The 14,029-nt window shown below is 44.2% G+C and overlaps 7 non-coding genes across 7 annotated transcripts; 5 read left to right on the forward strand and 2 right to left on the reverse strand.

Annotated features, from left to right (window-relative positions):
* Window positions 1-131: 131 nt before the first annotated feature.
* On the forward strand, window positions 132-204 carry TRNAM-CAU (transfer RNA methionine (anticodon CAU)). The gene has a single exon. It is a non-coding gene; the product is annotated as a tRNA-Met (tRNA).
* Window positions 205-1,687: 1,483 nt separating this feature from the next.
* On the forward strand, window positions 1,688-1,760 carry TRNAM-CAU (transfer RNA methionine (anticodon CAU)). Its single transcript has one exon. It is a non-coding gene; the product is annotated as a tRNA-Met (tRNA).
* A 400-nt stretch (window positions 1,761-2,160) lies between these two features.
* Window positions 2,161-2,246, reverse strand: TRNAY-GUA (transfer RNA tyrosine (anticodon GUA)). Its single transcript is given in 2 exon segments — window positions 2,161-2,196; window positions 2,210-2,246. It is a non-coding gene; the product is annotated as a tRNA-Tyr (tRNA).
* A 2,552-nt stretch (window positions 2,247-4,798) lies between these two features.
* On the forward strand, window positions 4,799-4,871 carry TRNAM-CAU (transfer RNA methionine (anticodon CAU)). Its single transcript has one exon. It is a non-coding gene; the product is annotated as a tRNA-Met (tRNA).
* A 1,483-nt stretch (window positions 4,872-6,354) lies between these two features.
* TRNAM-CAU (transfer RNA methionine (anticodon CAU)) lies at window positions 6,355-6,427 on the forward strand. Its single transcript has one exon. It is a non-coding gene; the product is annotated as a tRNA-Met (tRNA).
* A 400-nt stretch (window positions 6,428-6,827) lies between these two features.
* On the reverse strand, window positions 6,828-6,913 carry TRNAY-GUA (transfer RNA tyrosine (anticodon GUA)). Its single transcript is given in 2 exon segments — window positions 6,828-6,863; window positions 6,877-6,913. It is a non-coding gene; the product is annotated as a tRNA-Tyr (tRNA).
* Window positions 6,914-11,010: 4,097 nt separating this feature from the next.
* TRNAM-CAU (transfer RNA methionine (anticodon CAU)) lies at window positions 11,011-11,083 on the forward strand. Its single transcript has one exon. It is a non-coding gene; the product is annotated as a tRNA-Met (tRNA).
* Window positions 11,084-14,029: the final 2,946 nt, after the last annotated feature.

The raw sequence follows: 14,029 nt of genomic DNA on the forward strand, positions 1-14,029 counted from the left end.
TGGAAACCCTGCATTGAACCGACGGCCACATCACCCCATTCGACTCTGCAGTATACAATGTCAGTCAGGAAAATCCTTCAGCCTTGTACCTGGATGATCTTCATGGTCTTATGTACAGATGCCTATATACAGCCTTCTTAGCGCAGTAGGCAGCGCGTCAGTCTCATAATCTGAAGGTCCTGAGTTCGATCCTCAGAGAGGGCATTTATTTCCTTCTTTTGGAATGCAAAATTCTCCGATTTTCTTGAAATGCGCAAACTATGCCTAGTTCAAAGATTTTTCCAAAGCAAATGTCTGACTATTTAAGTGGGGCTCTCACCCCAACTGCATGACAAACTTCTTCTTTCTGCATGATGGCAGGCTAGCCTTCTGGAAAAAAGCCAAGATAAGGAACAGAGGCTCCTGGAGATGCCGGGGATTGAACCCGGGACCTCATACATGCGAAACATGCACTCTACCACTGAGCTACATCCCCACTTTTGCACTTGAGCTGTTTGATGGATGCAAGGAATCCCTGAAACCCAGGGACTGCAAAGTCTCGATCATAATCAATGGAAGGTATTGTTTGAATAAAAGTGAAAGATATGGAAATCGAAGCACAAAATCCTTCGAGCCTGATTTGAACCAGCGACCTAAGGATGTCTGACTTTATGCTACAGTCCTCCGCTCTACCAACTGAGCTATCGAAGGAGTGGCTGAAGTATCTTTCAGCGCTGTAATTATCTCTCGCTCAAGAAAGGTTGTGGGGGTGGGGATCAGGATCAGATCGATGAAAATCATTAACATTACCTGCAGCTCCCTCTCAAAGTCACCAGTTCTTAGAGCACACTGTAAGGTACGTCTTATCACCCCAAAGGAGGATTTCAGACCAAAGTTCATGTTCTGTCTTGGCTTGGGGATAAGCAGGGGTGCTCCAAATTTCAATTTTACAGAAAGGAAAGGAACTTTGATACAAAGACCTTGGGCAGCATTGGTGGCAAATGGATGGCTGCGCGGAACCATGAAAGAAATGACAGAAAGTTATGGGAGTCATTACTACGCACCCAGCATCAAGAACGTGCATTTTGGATGCATTTTCAAAAGGAAAGAGAACGGAAAAATCTGTAGATTGAAGGTGATTGAGATAAACAAAATATTCCGTTTTTCTAAAAGCTACTGTAAAGAGTCTCTGGTTTAGAAGAAGAACCCTTACCAATGATCAAGAGAGATGCGACAGATTTCTATCATCAAAGCATTATGGTTGTCAAGATGAATCATCACTTTGATGTCTTCAACAAGTAGGATTCTTTTGATCTATAATCATCAAAAATGAGATAGCCCCATTTCATGGGATTTTTCAAGGCAAACGTCTGACAGATTAAGCGGGGTCCTCATCCCGGTTGGAGGACATATCTCTTCCTTCATCATGATGCCAGCCTAGCTTTCTGCCCAAAATCCAAGGTAAGCATGGCAAAAGTCTGGAGATGCCGGGGATTGAACCCGGGGCCTCATACATGCAAAGCATGCGCTCTACCACTGAGCTACATCCCCACTTCTGCAAGATTTGACTGTATGATTGGAAACCCTGCATTGAACCGACGGCCACATCACCCCATTCGACTCTGCAGTATACAATGTCAGTCAGGAAAATCCTTCAGCCTTGTACCTGGATGATCTTCATGGTCTTATGTACAGATGCCTATATACAGCCTTCTTAGCGCAGTAGGCAGCGCGTCAGTCTCATAATCTGAAGGTCCTGAGTTCGATCCTCAGAGAGGGCATTTATTTCCTTCTTTTGGAATGCAAAATTCTCCGATTTTCATGAAATGCGCAAACTATGCCTAGTTCAAAGATTTTTCCAAAGCAAATGTCTGCCTATTTAAGTGGGGCTCTCACCCCAACTGCATGACAAACTTCTTCTTTCTGCATGATGGCAGGCTAGCCTTCTGGAAAAAAGCCAAGATAAGGAACAGAGGCTCCTGGAGATGCCGGGGATTGAACCTGGGACCTCATACATGCGAAGCATGCGCTCTACCACTGAGCTACATCCCCACTTTTGCACTCGAGCTGTTTGATGGATGCAAGGAATCCCTGAAACCCAGGGACTGCAAAGTCTCGATCATAATCAATGGAAGGTATTGTTTGAATAAAAGTGAAAGATATGGAAATCGAAGCACAAAATCCTTCGAGCCGGATTTGAACCAGCGACCTAAGGATGTCTGACTTTATGCTACAGTCCTCCGCTCTACCAACTGAGCTATCGAAGGAGTGGCTGAAGTATCTTTCAGCGCTGTAATTATCTCTCGCTCAAGAAAGGTTGTGGGGGTGGGGATCAGGAGCAGATCGATGAAAATCATTAACATTACCTGCAGCTCCCTCTCAAAGTCACCAGTTCTTAGAGCACACTGTAAGGTACGTCTTATCACCCCAAAGGAGGATTTCAGACCAAAGTTCATGTTCTGTCTTGGCTTGGGGATAAGCAGGGGTGCTCCAAATTTCAATTTTACAGAAAGGAAAGGAACTTTGATACAAAGACCTTGGGCAGCATTGGTGGCAAATGGATGGCTGCGCGGAACCATGAAAGAAATGACAGAAAGTTATGGGAGTCATTACTAAGCACCCAGCATCAAGAACGTGCATTTTGGATGCATTTTCAAAAGGAAAGAGAACGGAAAAATCTGTAGATTGAAGGTGATTGAGATAAACAAAATATTCCGTTTTTCTAAAAGCTACTGTAAAGAGTCTTTGGTTTAGAAGAAGAACCCTTACCAATGATCAAGAGAGATGCGACAGATTTCTATCATCAAAGCATTATGGTTGTCAAGATGAATCATCACTTTGATGTCTTCAACAAGTAGGATTCTTTTGATCTATAATCATCAAAAATGAGATAGCCCCATTTCATGGGATTTTTCAAGGCAAACGTCTGACAGATTAAGCGGGGTCCTCATCCCTGTTGGAGGACATATCTCTTCCTTCATCATGATGCCAGCCTAGCTTTCTGGCCAAAATCCAAGGTAAGCATGGCAAAAGTCTGGAGATGCCGGGGATTGAACCCGGGGCCTGATACATGCAAAGCATGCGCTCTACCACTGAGCTACATCCCCACTTCTGTAAAATTTGACTGTATGATTGGAAACCCTGCATTGAACCGACGGCCACATCACCCCATTTGACTCTGCAGTATACAATGTCAGTCAGGAAAAAACTTCAGCCTTGTACCTGGATGATCTTCATGGTCTTATGTACAGATGCCTATATACAGCCTTCTTAGTGCAGTAGGCAGCGCGTCAGTCTCATAATCTGAAGGTCCTGAGTTCGATCCTCAGAGAGGGCATTTATTTCCTTCTTTTGGAATGCAAAATTCTCCGATTTTCTTGAAATGCGCAAACTATGCCTAGTTCAAAGATTTTTCCAAAGCAAATGTCTGACTATTTAAGTGGGGCTCTCACCCCAACTGCATGACAAACTTCTTCTTTCTGCATGATGGCAGGCTAGCCTTCTGGAAAAAAGCCAAGATAAGGAACAGAGGCTCCTGGAGATGCCAGGGATTGAACCCGGGACCTCATACATGCGAAGCATGCGCTCTACCACTGAGCTACATCCCCACTTTTGCACTCGAGCTGTTTGATGGATGCAAGGAGTCCCTGAAACCCAGGGACTGCAAAGTCTCGATCATAATCAATGGAAGGTATTGTTTGAATAAAAGTGAAAGATATGGAAATCGAAGCACAAAATCCTTCGAGCCAGATTTGAACCAGCGACCTAAGGATGTCTGACTTTATGCTACAGTCCTCCGCTCTACCAACTGAGCTATCGAAGGAGTGGCTGAAGTATCTTTCAGCGCTGTAATTATCTCTCGCTCAAGAAAGGTTGTGGGGGTGGGGATCAGGAGCAGATCGATGAAAATCATTAACATTACCTGCAGCTCCCTCTCAAAGTCACCAGTTCTTAGAGCACACTGTAAGGTACGTCTTATCACCCCAAAGGAGGATTTCAGACCAAAGTTCATGTTCTGTCTTGGCTTGGGGATAAGCAGGGGTGCTCCAAATTTCAATTTTACAGAAAGGAAAGGAACTTTGATACAAAGACCTTGGGCAGCATTGGTGGCAAATGGATGGCTGCGCGGAACCATGAAAGAAATGACAGAAAGTTATGGGAGTCATTACTAAGCACCCAGCATCAAGAACGTGCATTTTGGATGCATTTTCAAAAGGAAAGAGAACGGAAAAATCTGTAGATTGAAGGTGATTGAGATAAACAAAATATTCCGTTTTTCTAAAAGCTACTGTAAAGAGTCTTTGGTTTAGAAGAAGAACCCTTACCAATGATCAAGAGAGATGCGACAGATTTCTATCATCAAAGCATTATGGTTGTCAAGATGAATCATCACTTTGATGTCTTCAACAAGTAGGATTCTTTTGATCTATAATCATCAAAAATGAGATAGCCCCATTTCATGGGATTTTTCAAGGCAAACGTCTGACAGATTAAGCGGGTCCTCTTCCCGGTTGGAGGACATATCTCTTCCTTCATCATGATGCCAGCCTAGCTTTTTGCCCAAAATCCAAGGTAAGCATGGCAAAAGTCTGGAGATGCCGGGGATTGAACCCGGGGCCTCATACATGCAAAGCATGCGCTCTACCACTGAGCTACATCCCCACTTCTGCAAGATTTGACTGTATGATTGGAAACCCTGCATTGAACCGACGGCCACATCACCCCATTCGACTCTGCAGTATACAATGTCAGTCAGGAAAATCCTTCAGCCTTGTACCTGGATGATCTTCATGGTCTTATGTACAGATGCCTATATACAGCCTTCTTAGCGCAGTAGGCAGCGCGTCAGTCTCATAATCTGAAGGTCCTGAGTTCGATCCTCAGAGAGGGCATTTATTTCCTTCTTTTGGAATGCAAAATTCTCCGATTTTCTTGAAATGCGCAAACTATGCCTAGTTCAAAGATTTTTCCAAAGCAAATGTCTGACTATTTAAGTGGGGCTCTCACCCCAACTGCATGACAAACTTCTTCTTTCTGCATGATGGCAGGCTAGCCTTCTGGAAAAAAGCCAAGATAAGGAACAGAGGCTCCTGGAGATGCCGGGGATTGAACCCGGGACCTCATACATGCGAAACATGCACTCTACCACTGAGCTACATCCCCACTTTTGCACTTGAGCTGTTTGATGGATGCAAGGAATCCCTGAAACCCAGGGACTGCAAAGTCTCGATCATAATCAATGGAAGGTATTGTTTGAATAAAAGTGAAAGATATGGAAATCGAAGCACAAAATCCTTCGAGCCTGATTTGAACCAGCGACCTAAGGATGTCTGACTTTATGCTACAGTCCTCCGCTCTACCAACTGAGCTATCGAAGGAGTGGCTGAAGTATCTTTCAGCGCTGTAATTATCTCTCGCTCAAGAAAGGTTGTGGGGGTGGGGATCAGGATCAGATCGATGAAAATCATTAACATTACCTGCAGCTCCCTCTCAAAGTCACCAGTTCTTAGAGCACACTGTAAGGTACGTCTTATCACCCCAAAGGAGGATTTCAGACCAAAGTTCATGTTCTGTCTTGGCTTGGGGATAAGCAGGGGTGCTCAAAATTTCAATTTTACAGAAAGGAAAGGAACTTTGATACAAAGACCTTGGGCAGCATTGGTGGCAAATGGATGGCTGCGCGGAACCATGAAAGAAATGACAGAAAGTTATGGGAGTCATTACTAAGCACCCAGCATCAAGAACGTGCATTTTGGATGCATTTTCAAAAGGAAAGAGAACGGAAAAATCTGTAGATTGAAGGTGATTGAGATAAACAAAATATTCCGTTTTTCTAAAAGCTACTGTAAAGAGTCTCTGGTTTAGAAGAAGAACCCTTACCAATGATCAAGAGAGATGTGACAGATTTCTATCATCAAAGCATTATGGTTGTCAAGATGAATCATCACTTTGATGTCTTCAACAAGTAGGATTCTTTTGATCTATAATCATCAAAAATGAGATAGCCCCATTTCATGGGATTTTTCAAGGCAAACGTCTGACAGATTAAGCGGGGTCCTCATCCCGGTTGGAGGACATATCTCTTCCTTCATCATGATGCCAGCCTAGCTTTCTGCCCAAAATCCAAGGTAAGCATGGCAAAAGTCTGGAGATGCCGGGGATTGAACCCGGGGCCTCATACATGCAAAGCATGCGCTCTACCACTGAGCTACATCCCCACTTCTGCAAGATTTGACTGTATGATTGGAAACCCTGCATTGAACCGACGGCCACATCACCCCATTCGACTCTGCAGTATACAATGTCAGTCAGGAAAATCCTTCAGCCTTGTACCTGGATGATCTTCATGGTCTTATGTACAGATGCCTATATACAGCCTTCTTAGCGCAGTAGGCAGCGCGTCAGTCTCATAATCTGAAGGTCCTGAGTTCGATCCTCAGAGAGGGCATTTATTTCCTTCTTTTGGAATGCAAAATTCTCCGATTTTCATGAAATGCGCAAACTATGCCTAGTTCAAAGATTTTTCCAAAGCAAATGTCTGCCTATTTAAGTGGGGCTCTCACCCCAACTGCATGACAAACTTCTTCTTTCTGCATGATGGCAGGCTAGCCTTCTGGAAAAAAGCCAAGATAAGGAACAGAGGCTCCTGGAGATGCCGGGGATTGAACCTGGGACCTCATACATGCGAAGCATGCGCTCTACCACTGAGCTACATCCCCACTTTTGCACTCGAGCTGTTTGATGGATGCAAGGAATCCCTGAAACCCAGGGACTGCAAAGTCTCGATCATAATCAATGGAAGGTATTGTTTGAATAAAAGTGAAAGATATGGAAATCGAAGCACAAAATCCTTCGAGCCGGATTTGAACCAGCGACCTAAGGATGTCTGACTTTATGCTACAGTCCTCCGCTCTACCAACTGAGCTATCGAAGGAGGGGCTGAAGTATCTTTCAGCGCTGTAATTATCTCTCGCTCAAGAAAGGTTGTGGGGGTGGGGATCAGGAGCAGATCGATGAAAATCATGAACATTACCTGCAGCTCCCTCTCAAAGTCACCAGTTCTTAGAGCACACTGTAAGGTACGTCTTATCACCCCAAAGGAGGATTTCAGACCAAAGTTCATGTTCTGTCTTGGCTTGGGGATAAGCAGGGGTGCTCCAAATTTCAATTTTACAGAAAGGAAAGGAACTTTGATACAAAGACCTTGGGCAGCATTGGTGGCAAATGGATGGCTGCGCGGAACCATGAAAGAAATGACAGAAAGTTATGGGAGTCATTACTACGCACCCATCATCAAGAACGTGCATTTTGGATGCATTTTCAAAAGGAAAGAGAACGGAAAAATCTGTAGATTGAAGGTGATTGAGATAAACAAAATATTCCGTTTTTCTAAAAGCTACTGTAAAGAGTCTCTGGTTTAGAAGAAGAACCCTTACCAATGATCAAGAGAGATGCGACAGATTTCTATCATCAAAGCATTATGGTTGTCAAGATGAATCATCACTTTGATGTCTTCAACAAGTAGGATTCTTTTGATCTATAATCATCAAAAATGAGATAGCCCCATTTCATGGGATTTTTCAAGGCAAACGTCTGACAGATTAAGCGGGGTCCTCATCCCGGTTGGAGGACATATCTCTTCCTTCATCATGATGCCAGCCTAGCTTTCTGCCCAAAATCCAAGGTAAGCATGGCAAAAGTCTGGAGATGCCGGGGATTGAACCCGGGGCCTCATACATGCAAAGCATGCGCTCTACCACTGAGCTACATCCCCACTTCTGCAAGATTTGACTGTATGATTGCTGCATTGAACCGACGGCCACATCACCCCATTCGACTCTGCAGTATACAATGTCAGTCAGGAAAATCCTTCAGCCTTGTACCTGGATGATCTTCATGGTCTTATGTACAGATGCCTATATACAGCCTTCTTAGCGCAGTAGGCAGCGCGTCAGCCTCATAATCTGAAGGTCCTGAGTTCGATCCTCAGAGAGGGCATTTATTTCCTTCTTTTGGAATGCAAAATTCTCCGATTTTCATGAAATGCGCAAACTATGCCTAGTTCAAAGATTTTTCCAAAGCAAATGTCTGACTATTTAAGTGGGGCTCTCACCCCAACTGCATGACAAACTTCTTCTTTCTGCATGATGGCAGGCTAGCCTTCTGGAAAAAAGCCAAGATAAGGAACAGAGGCTCCTGGAGATGCCGGGGATTGAACCCGGGACCTCATACATGCGAAGCATGCGCTCTACCACTGAGCTACTTCCCCACTTTTGCACTCGAGCTGTTTGATGGATGCAAGGAATTCCTGAAACCCAGGGACTGCAAAGTCTCGATCATAATCAATGGAAGGTATTGTTTGAATAAAAGTGAAAGATATGGAAATCGAAGCACAAAATCCTTCGAGCCGGATTTGAACCAGCGACCTAAGGATGTCTGACTTTATGCTACAGTCCTCCGCTCTACCAACTGAGCTATCGAAGGAGTGGCTGAAGTATCTTTCAGCACTTTAATTATCTCTCGCTCAAGAAAGGTTGTGGGGGTGGGGATCAGGAGCAGATCGATGAAAATCATGAACATTACCTGCAGCTCCCTCTCAAAGTCACCAGTTCTTAGAGCACACTGTAAGGTACGTCTTATCACCCCAAAGGAGGATTTCAGACCAAAGTTCATGTTCTGTCTTGGCTTGGGGATAAGCAGGGGTGCTCCAAATTTCAATTTTACAGAAAGGAAAGGAACTTTGATACAAAGACCTTGGGCAGCATTGGTGGCAAATGGATGGCTGCGCGGAACCATGAAAGAAATGACAGAAAGTTATGGGAGTCATTACTACGCACCCAGCATCAAGAACGTGCATTTTGGATGCATTTTCAAAAGGAAAGAGAACGGAAAAATCTGTAGATTGAAGGTGATTGAGATAAACAAAATATTCCGTTTTTCTAAAAGCTACTGTAAAGAGTCTCTGGTTTAGAAGAAGAACCCTTACCAATGATCAAGAGAGATGCGACAGATTTCTATCATCAAAGCATTATGGTTGTCAAGATGAATCATCACTTTGATGTCTTCAACAAGTAGGATTCTTTTGATCTATAATCATCAAAAATGAGATAGCCCCATTTCATGGGATTTTTCAAGGCAAACGTCTGACAGATTAAGCGGGGTCCTCATCCCGGTTGGAGGACATATCTCTTCCTTCATCATGATGCCAGCCTAGCTTTCTGCCCAAAATCCAAGGTAAGCATGGCAAAAGTCTGGAGATGCCGGGGATTGAACCCGGGGCCTCATACATGCAAAGCATGCGCTCTACCACTGAGCTACATCCCCACTTCTGCAAGATTTGACTGTATGATTGCTGCATTGAACCGACGGCCACATCACCCCATTCGACTCTGCAGTATACAATGTCAGTCAGGAAAATCCTTCAGCCTTGTACCTGGATGATCTTCATGGTCTTATGTACAGATGCCTATATACAGCCTTCTTAGCGCAGTAGGCAGCGCGTCAGCCTCATAATCTGAAGGTCCTGAGTTCGATCCTCAGAGAGGGCATTTATTTCCTTCTTTTGGAATGCAAAATTCTCCGATTTTCATGAAATGCGCAAACTATGCCTAGTTCAAAGATTTTTCCAAAGCAAATGTCTGACTATTTAAGTGGGGCTCTCACCCCAACTGCATGACAAACTTCTTCTTTCTGCATGATGGCAGGCTAGCCTTCTGGAAAAAAGCCAAGATAAGGAACAGAGGCTCCTGGAGATGCCGGGGATTGAACCCGGGACCTCATACATGCGAAGCATGCGCTCTACCACTGAGCTACTTCCCCACTTTTGCACTCGAGCTGTTTGATGGATGCAAGGAATTCCTGAAACCCAGGGACTGCAAAGTCTCGATCATAATCAATGGAAGGTATTGTTTGAATAAAAGTGAAAGATATGGAAATCGAAGCACAAAATCCTTCGAGCCGGATTTGAACCAGCGACCTAAGGATGTCTGACTTTATGCTACAGTCCTCCGCTCTACCAACTGAGCTATCGAAGGAGTGGCTGAAGTATCTTTCAGCACTTTAATTATCTCTCGCTCAAGAAAGGTTGTGGGGGTGGGGATCAGGAGCAGATCGATGAAAATCATGAACATTACCTGCAGCTCCCTCTCAAAGTCACCAGTTCTTAGAGCACACTGTAAGGTACGTCTTATCACCCCAAAGGAGGATTTCAGACCAAAGTTCATGTTCTGTCTTGGCTTGGGGATAAGCAGGGGTGCTCCAAATTTCAATTTTACAGAAAGGAAAGGAACTTTGATACAAAGACCTTGGGCAGCATTGGTGGCAAATGGATGGCTGCGCGGAACCATGAAAGAAATGACAGAAAGTTATGGGAGTCATTACTACGCACCCAGCATCAAGAACGTGCATTTTGGATGCATTTTCAAAAGGAAAGAGAACGGAAAAATCTGTAGATTGAAGGTGATTGAGATAAACAAAATATTCCGTTTTTCTAAAAGCTACTGTAAAGAGTCTCTGGTTTAGAAGAAGAACCCTTACCAATGATCAAGAGAGATGCGACAGATTTCTATCATCAAAGCATTATGGTTGTCAAGATGAATCATCACTTTGATGTCTTCAACAAGTAGGATTCTTTTGATCTATAATCATCAAAAATGAGATAGCCCCATTTCATGGGATTTTTCAAGGCAAACGTCTGACAGATTAAGCGGGGTCCTCATCCCGGTTGGAGGACATATCTCTTCCTTCATCATGATGCCAGCCTAGCTTTCTGCCCAAAATCCAAGGTAAGCATGGCAAAAGTCTGGAGATGCCGGGGATTGAACCCGGGGCCTCATACATGCAAAGCATGCGCTCTACCACTGAGCTACATCCCCACTTCTGCAAGATTTGACTGTATGATTGGAAACCCTGCATTGAACCGACGGCCACATCACCCCATTCGACTCTGCAGTATACAATGTCAGTCAGGAAAATCCTTCAGCCTTGTACCTGGATGATCTTCATGGTCTTATGTACAGATGCCTATATACAGCCTTCTTAGCGCAGTAGGCAGCGCGTCAGTCTCATAATCTGAAGGTCCTGAGTTCGATCCTCAGAGAGGGCATTTATTTCCTTCTTTTGGAATGCAAAATTCTCCGATTTTCATGAAATGCGCAAACTATGCCTAGTTCAAAGATTTTTCCAAAGCAAATGTCTGCCTATTTAAGTGGGGCTCTCACCCCAACTGCATGACAAACTTCTTCTTTCTGCATGATGGCAGGCTAGCCTTCTGGAAAAAAGCCAAGATAAGGAACAGAGGCTCCTGGAGATGCCGGGGATTGAACCTGGGACCTCATACATGCGAAGCATGCGCTCTACCACTGAGCTACATCCCCACTTTTGCACTCGAGCTGTTTGATGGATGCAAGGAATCCCTGAAACCCAGGGACTGCAAAGTCTCGATCATAATCAATGGAAGGTATTGTTTGAATAAAAGTGAAAGATATGGAAATCGAAGCACAAAATCCTTCGAGCCGGATTTGAACCAGCGACCTAAGGATGTCTGACTTTATGCTACAGTCCTCCGCTCTACCAACTGAGCTATCGAAGGAGTGGCTGAAGTATCTTTCAGCGCTGTAATTATCTCTCGCTCAAGAAAGGTTGTGGGGGTGGGGATCAGGAGCAGATCGATGAAAATCATGAACATTACCTGCAGCTCCCTCTCAAAGTCACCAGTTCTTAGAGCACACTGTAAGGTACGTCTTATCACCCCAAAGGAGGATTTCAGACCAAAGTTCATGTTCTGTCTTGGCTTGGGGATAAGCAGGGGTGCTCCAAATTTCAATTTTACAGAAAGGAAAGGAACTTTGATACAAAGACCTTGGGCAGCATTGGTGGCAAATGGATGGCTGCGCGGAACCATGAAAGAAATGACAGAAAGTTATGGGAGTCATTACTACGCACCCATCATCAAGAACGTGCATTTTGGATGCATTTTCAAAAGGAAAGAGAACGGAAAAATCTGTAGATTGAAGGTGATTGAGATAAACAAAATATTCAGTTTTTCTAAAAGCTACTGTAAAGAGTCTCTGGTTTAGAAGAAGAACCCTTACCAATGATCAAGAGAGATGCGACAGATTTCTATCATCAAAGCATTATGGTTGTCAAGATGAATCATCACTTTGATGTCTTCAACAAGTAGGATTCTTTTGATCTATAATCATCAAAAATGAGATAGCCCCATTTCATGGGATTTTTCAAGGCAAACGTCTGACAGATTAAGCGGGGTCCTCATCCCGGTTGGAGGACATATCTCTTCCTTCATCATGATGCCAGCCTAGCTTTCTGCCCAAAATCCAAGGTAAGCATGGCAAAAGTCTGGAGATGCCGGGGATTGAACCCGGGGCCTCATACATGCAAAGCATGCGCTCTACCACTGAGCTACATCCCCACTTCTGCAAGATTTGACTGTATGATTGCTGCATTGAACCGACGGCCACATCACCCCATTCGACTCTGCAGTATACAATGTCAGTCAGGAAAATCCTTCAGCCTTGTACCTGGATGATCTTCATGGTCTTATGTACAGATGCCTATATACAGCCTTCTTAGCGCAGTAGGCAGCGCGTCAGCCTCATAATCTGAAGGTCCTGAGTTCGATCCTCAGAGAGGGCATTTATTTCCTTCTTTTGGAATGCAAAATTCTCCGATTTTCATGAAATGCGCAAACTATGCCTAGTTCAAAGATTTTTCCAAAGCAAATGTCTGACTATTTAAGTGGGGCTCTCACCCCAACTGCATGACAAACTTCTTCTTTCTGCATGATGGCAGGCTAGCCTTCTGGAAAAAAGCCAAGATAAGGAACAGAGGCTCCTGGAGTTGCCGGGGATTGAACCCGGGACCTCATACATGCGAAGCATGCGCTCTACCACTGAGCTACATCCCCACTTTTGCACTCGAGCTGTTTGATGGATGCAAGGAATCCCTGAAACCCAGGGACTGCAAAGTCTCGATCATAATCAATGGAAGGTATTGTTTGAATAAAAGTGAAAGATATGGAAATCGAAGCACAAAATCCTTCGAGCCGGATTTGAACCAGCGACCTAAGGATGTCTGACTTTATGCTACAGTCCTCCGCTCTACCAACTGAGCTATCGAAGGAGTGGCTGAAGTATCTTTCAGCACTTTAATTATCTCTCGCTCAAGAAAGGTTGTGGGGGTGGGGATCAGGAGCAGATCGATGAAAATCATGAACATTACCTGCAGCTCCCTCTCAAAGTCACCAGTTCTTAGAGCACACTGTAAGGTACGTCTTATCACCCCAAAGGAGGATTTCAGACCAAAGTTCATGTTCTGTCTTGGCTTGGGGATAAGCAGGGGTGCTCCAAATTTCAATTTTACAGAAAGGAAAGGAACTTTGATACAAAGACCTTGGGCAGCATTGGTGGCAAATGGATGGCTGCGCGGAACCATGAAAGAAATGACAGAAAGTTATGGGAGTCATTACTACGCACCCAGCATCAAGAACGTGCATTTTGGATGCATTTTCAAAAGGAAAGAGAACGGAAAAATCTGTAGATTGAAGGTGATTGAGATAAACAAAATATTCCGTTTTTCTAAAAGCTACTGTAAAGAGTCTCTGGTTTAGAAGAAGAACCCTTACCAATGATCAAGAGAGATGCGACAGATTTCTATCATCAAAGCATTATGGTTGTCAAGATGAATCATCACTTTGATGTCTTCAACAAGTAGGATTCTTTTGATCTATAATCATCAAAAATGAGATAGCCCCATTTCATGGGATTTTTCAAGGCAAACGTCTGACAGATTAAGCGGGGTCCTCATCCCGGTTGGAGGACATATCTCTTCCTTCATCATGATGCCAGCCTAGCTTTCTGCCCAAAATCCAAGGTAAGCATGGCAAAAGTCTGGAGATGCCGGGGATTGAACCCGGGGCCTCATACATGCAAAGCATGCGCTCTACCACTGAGCTACATCCCCACTACTGCAAGATTTGACTGTATGATTGGAAACCCTGCATTGAACCGACGGCCACATCACCCCATTCGAC

This window comes from Triturus cristatus, chromosome 4_1 (genome assembly GCF_964204655.1).
Source record: "Triturus cristatus chromosome 4_1, aTriCri1.1, whole genome shotgun sequence".
NCBI classification, from domain to species: domain Eukaryota; kingdom Metazoa; phylum Chordata; class Amphibia; order Caudata; family Salamandridae; genus Triturus; species Triturus cristatus.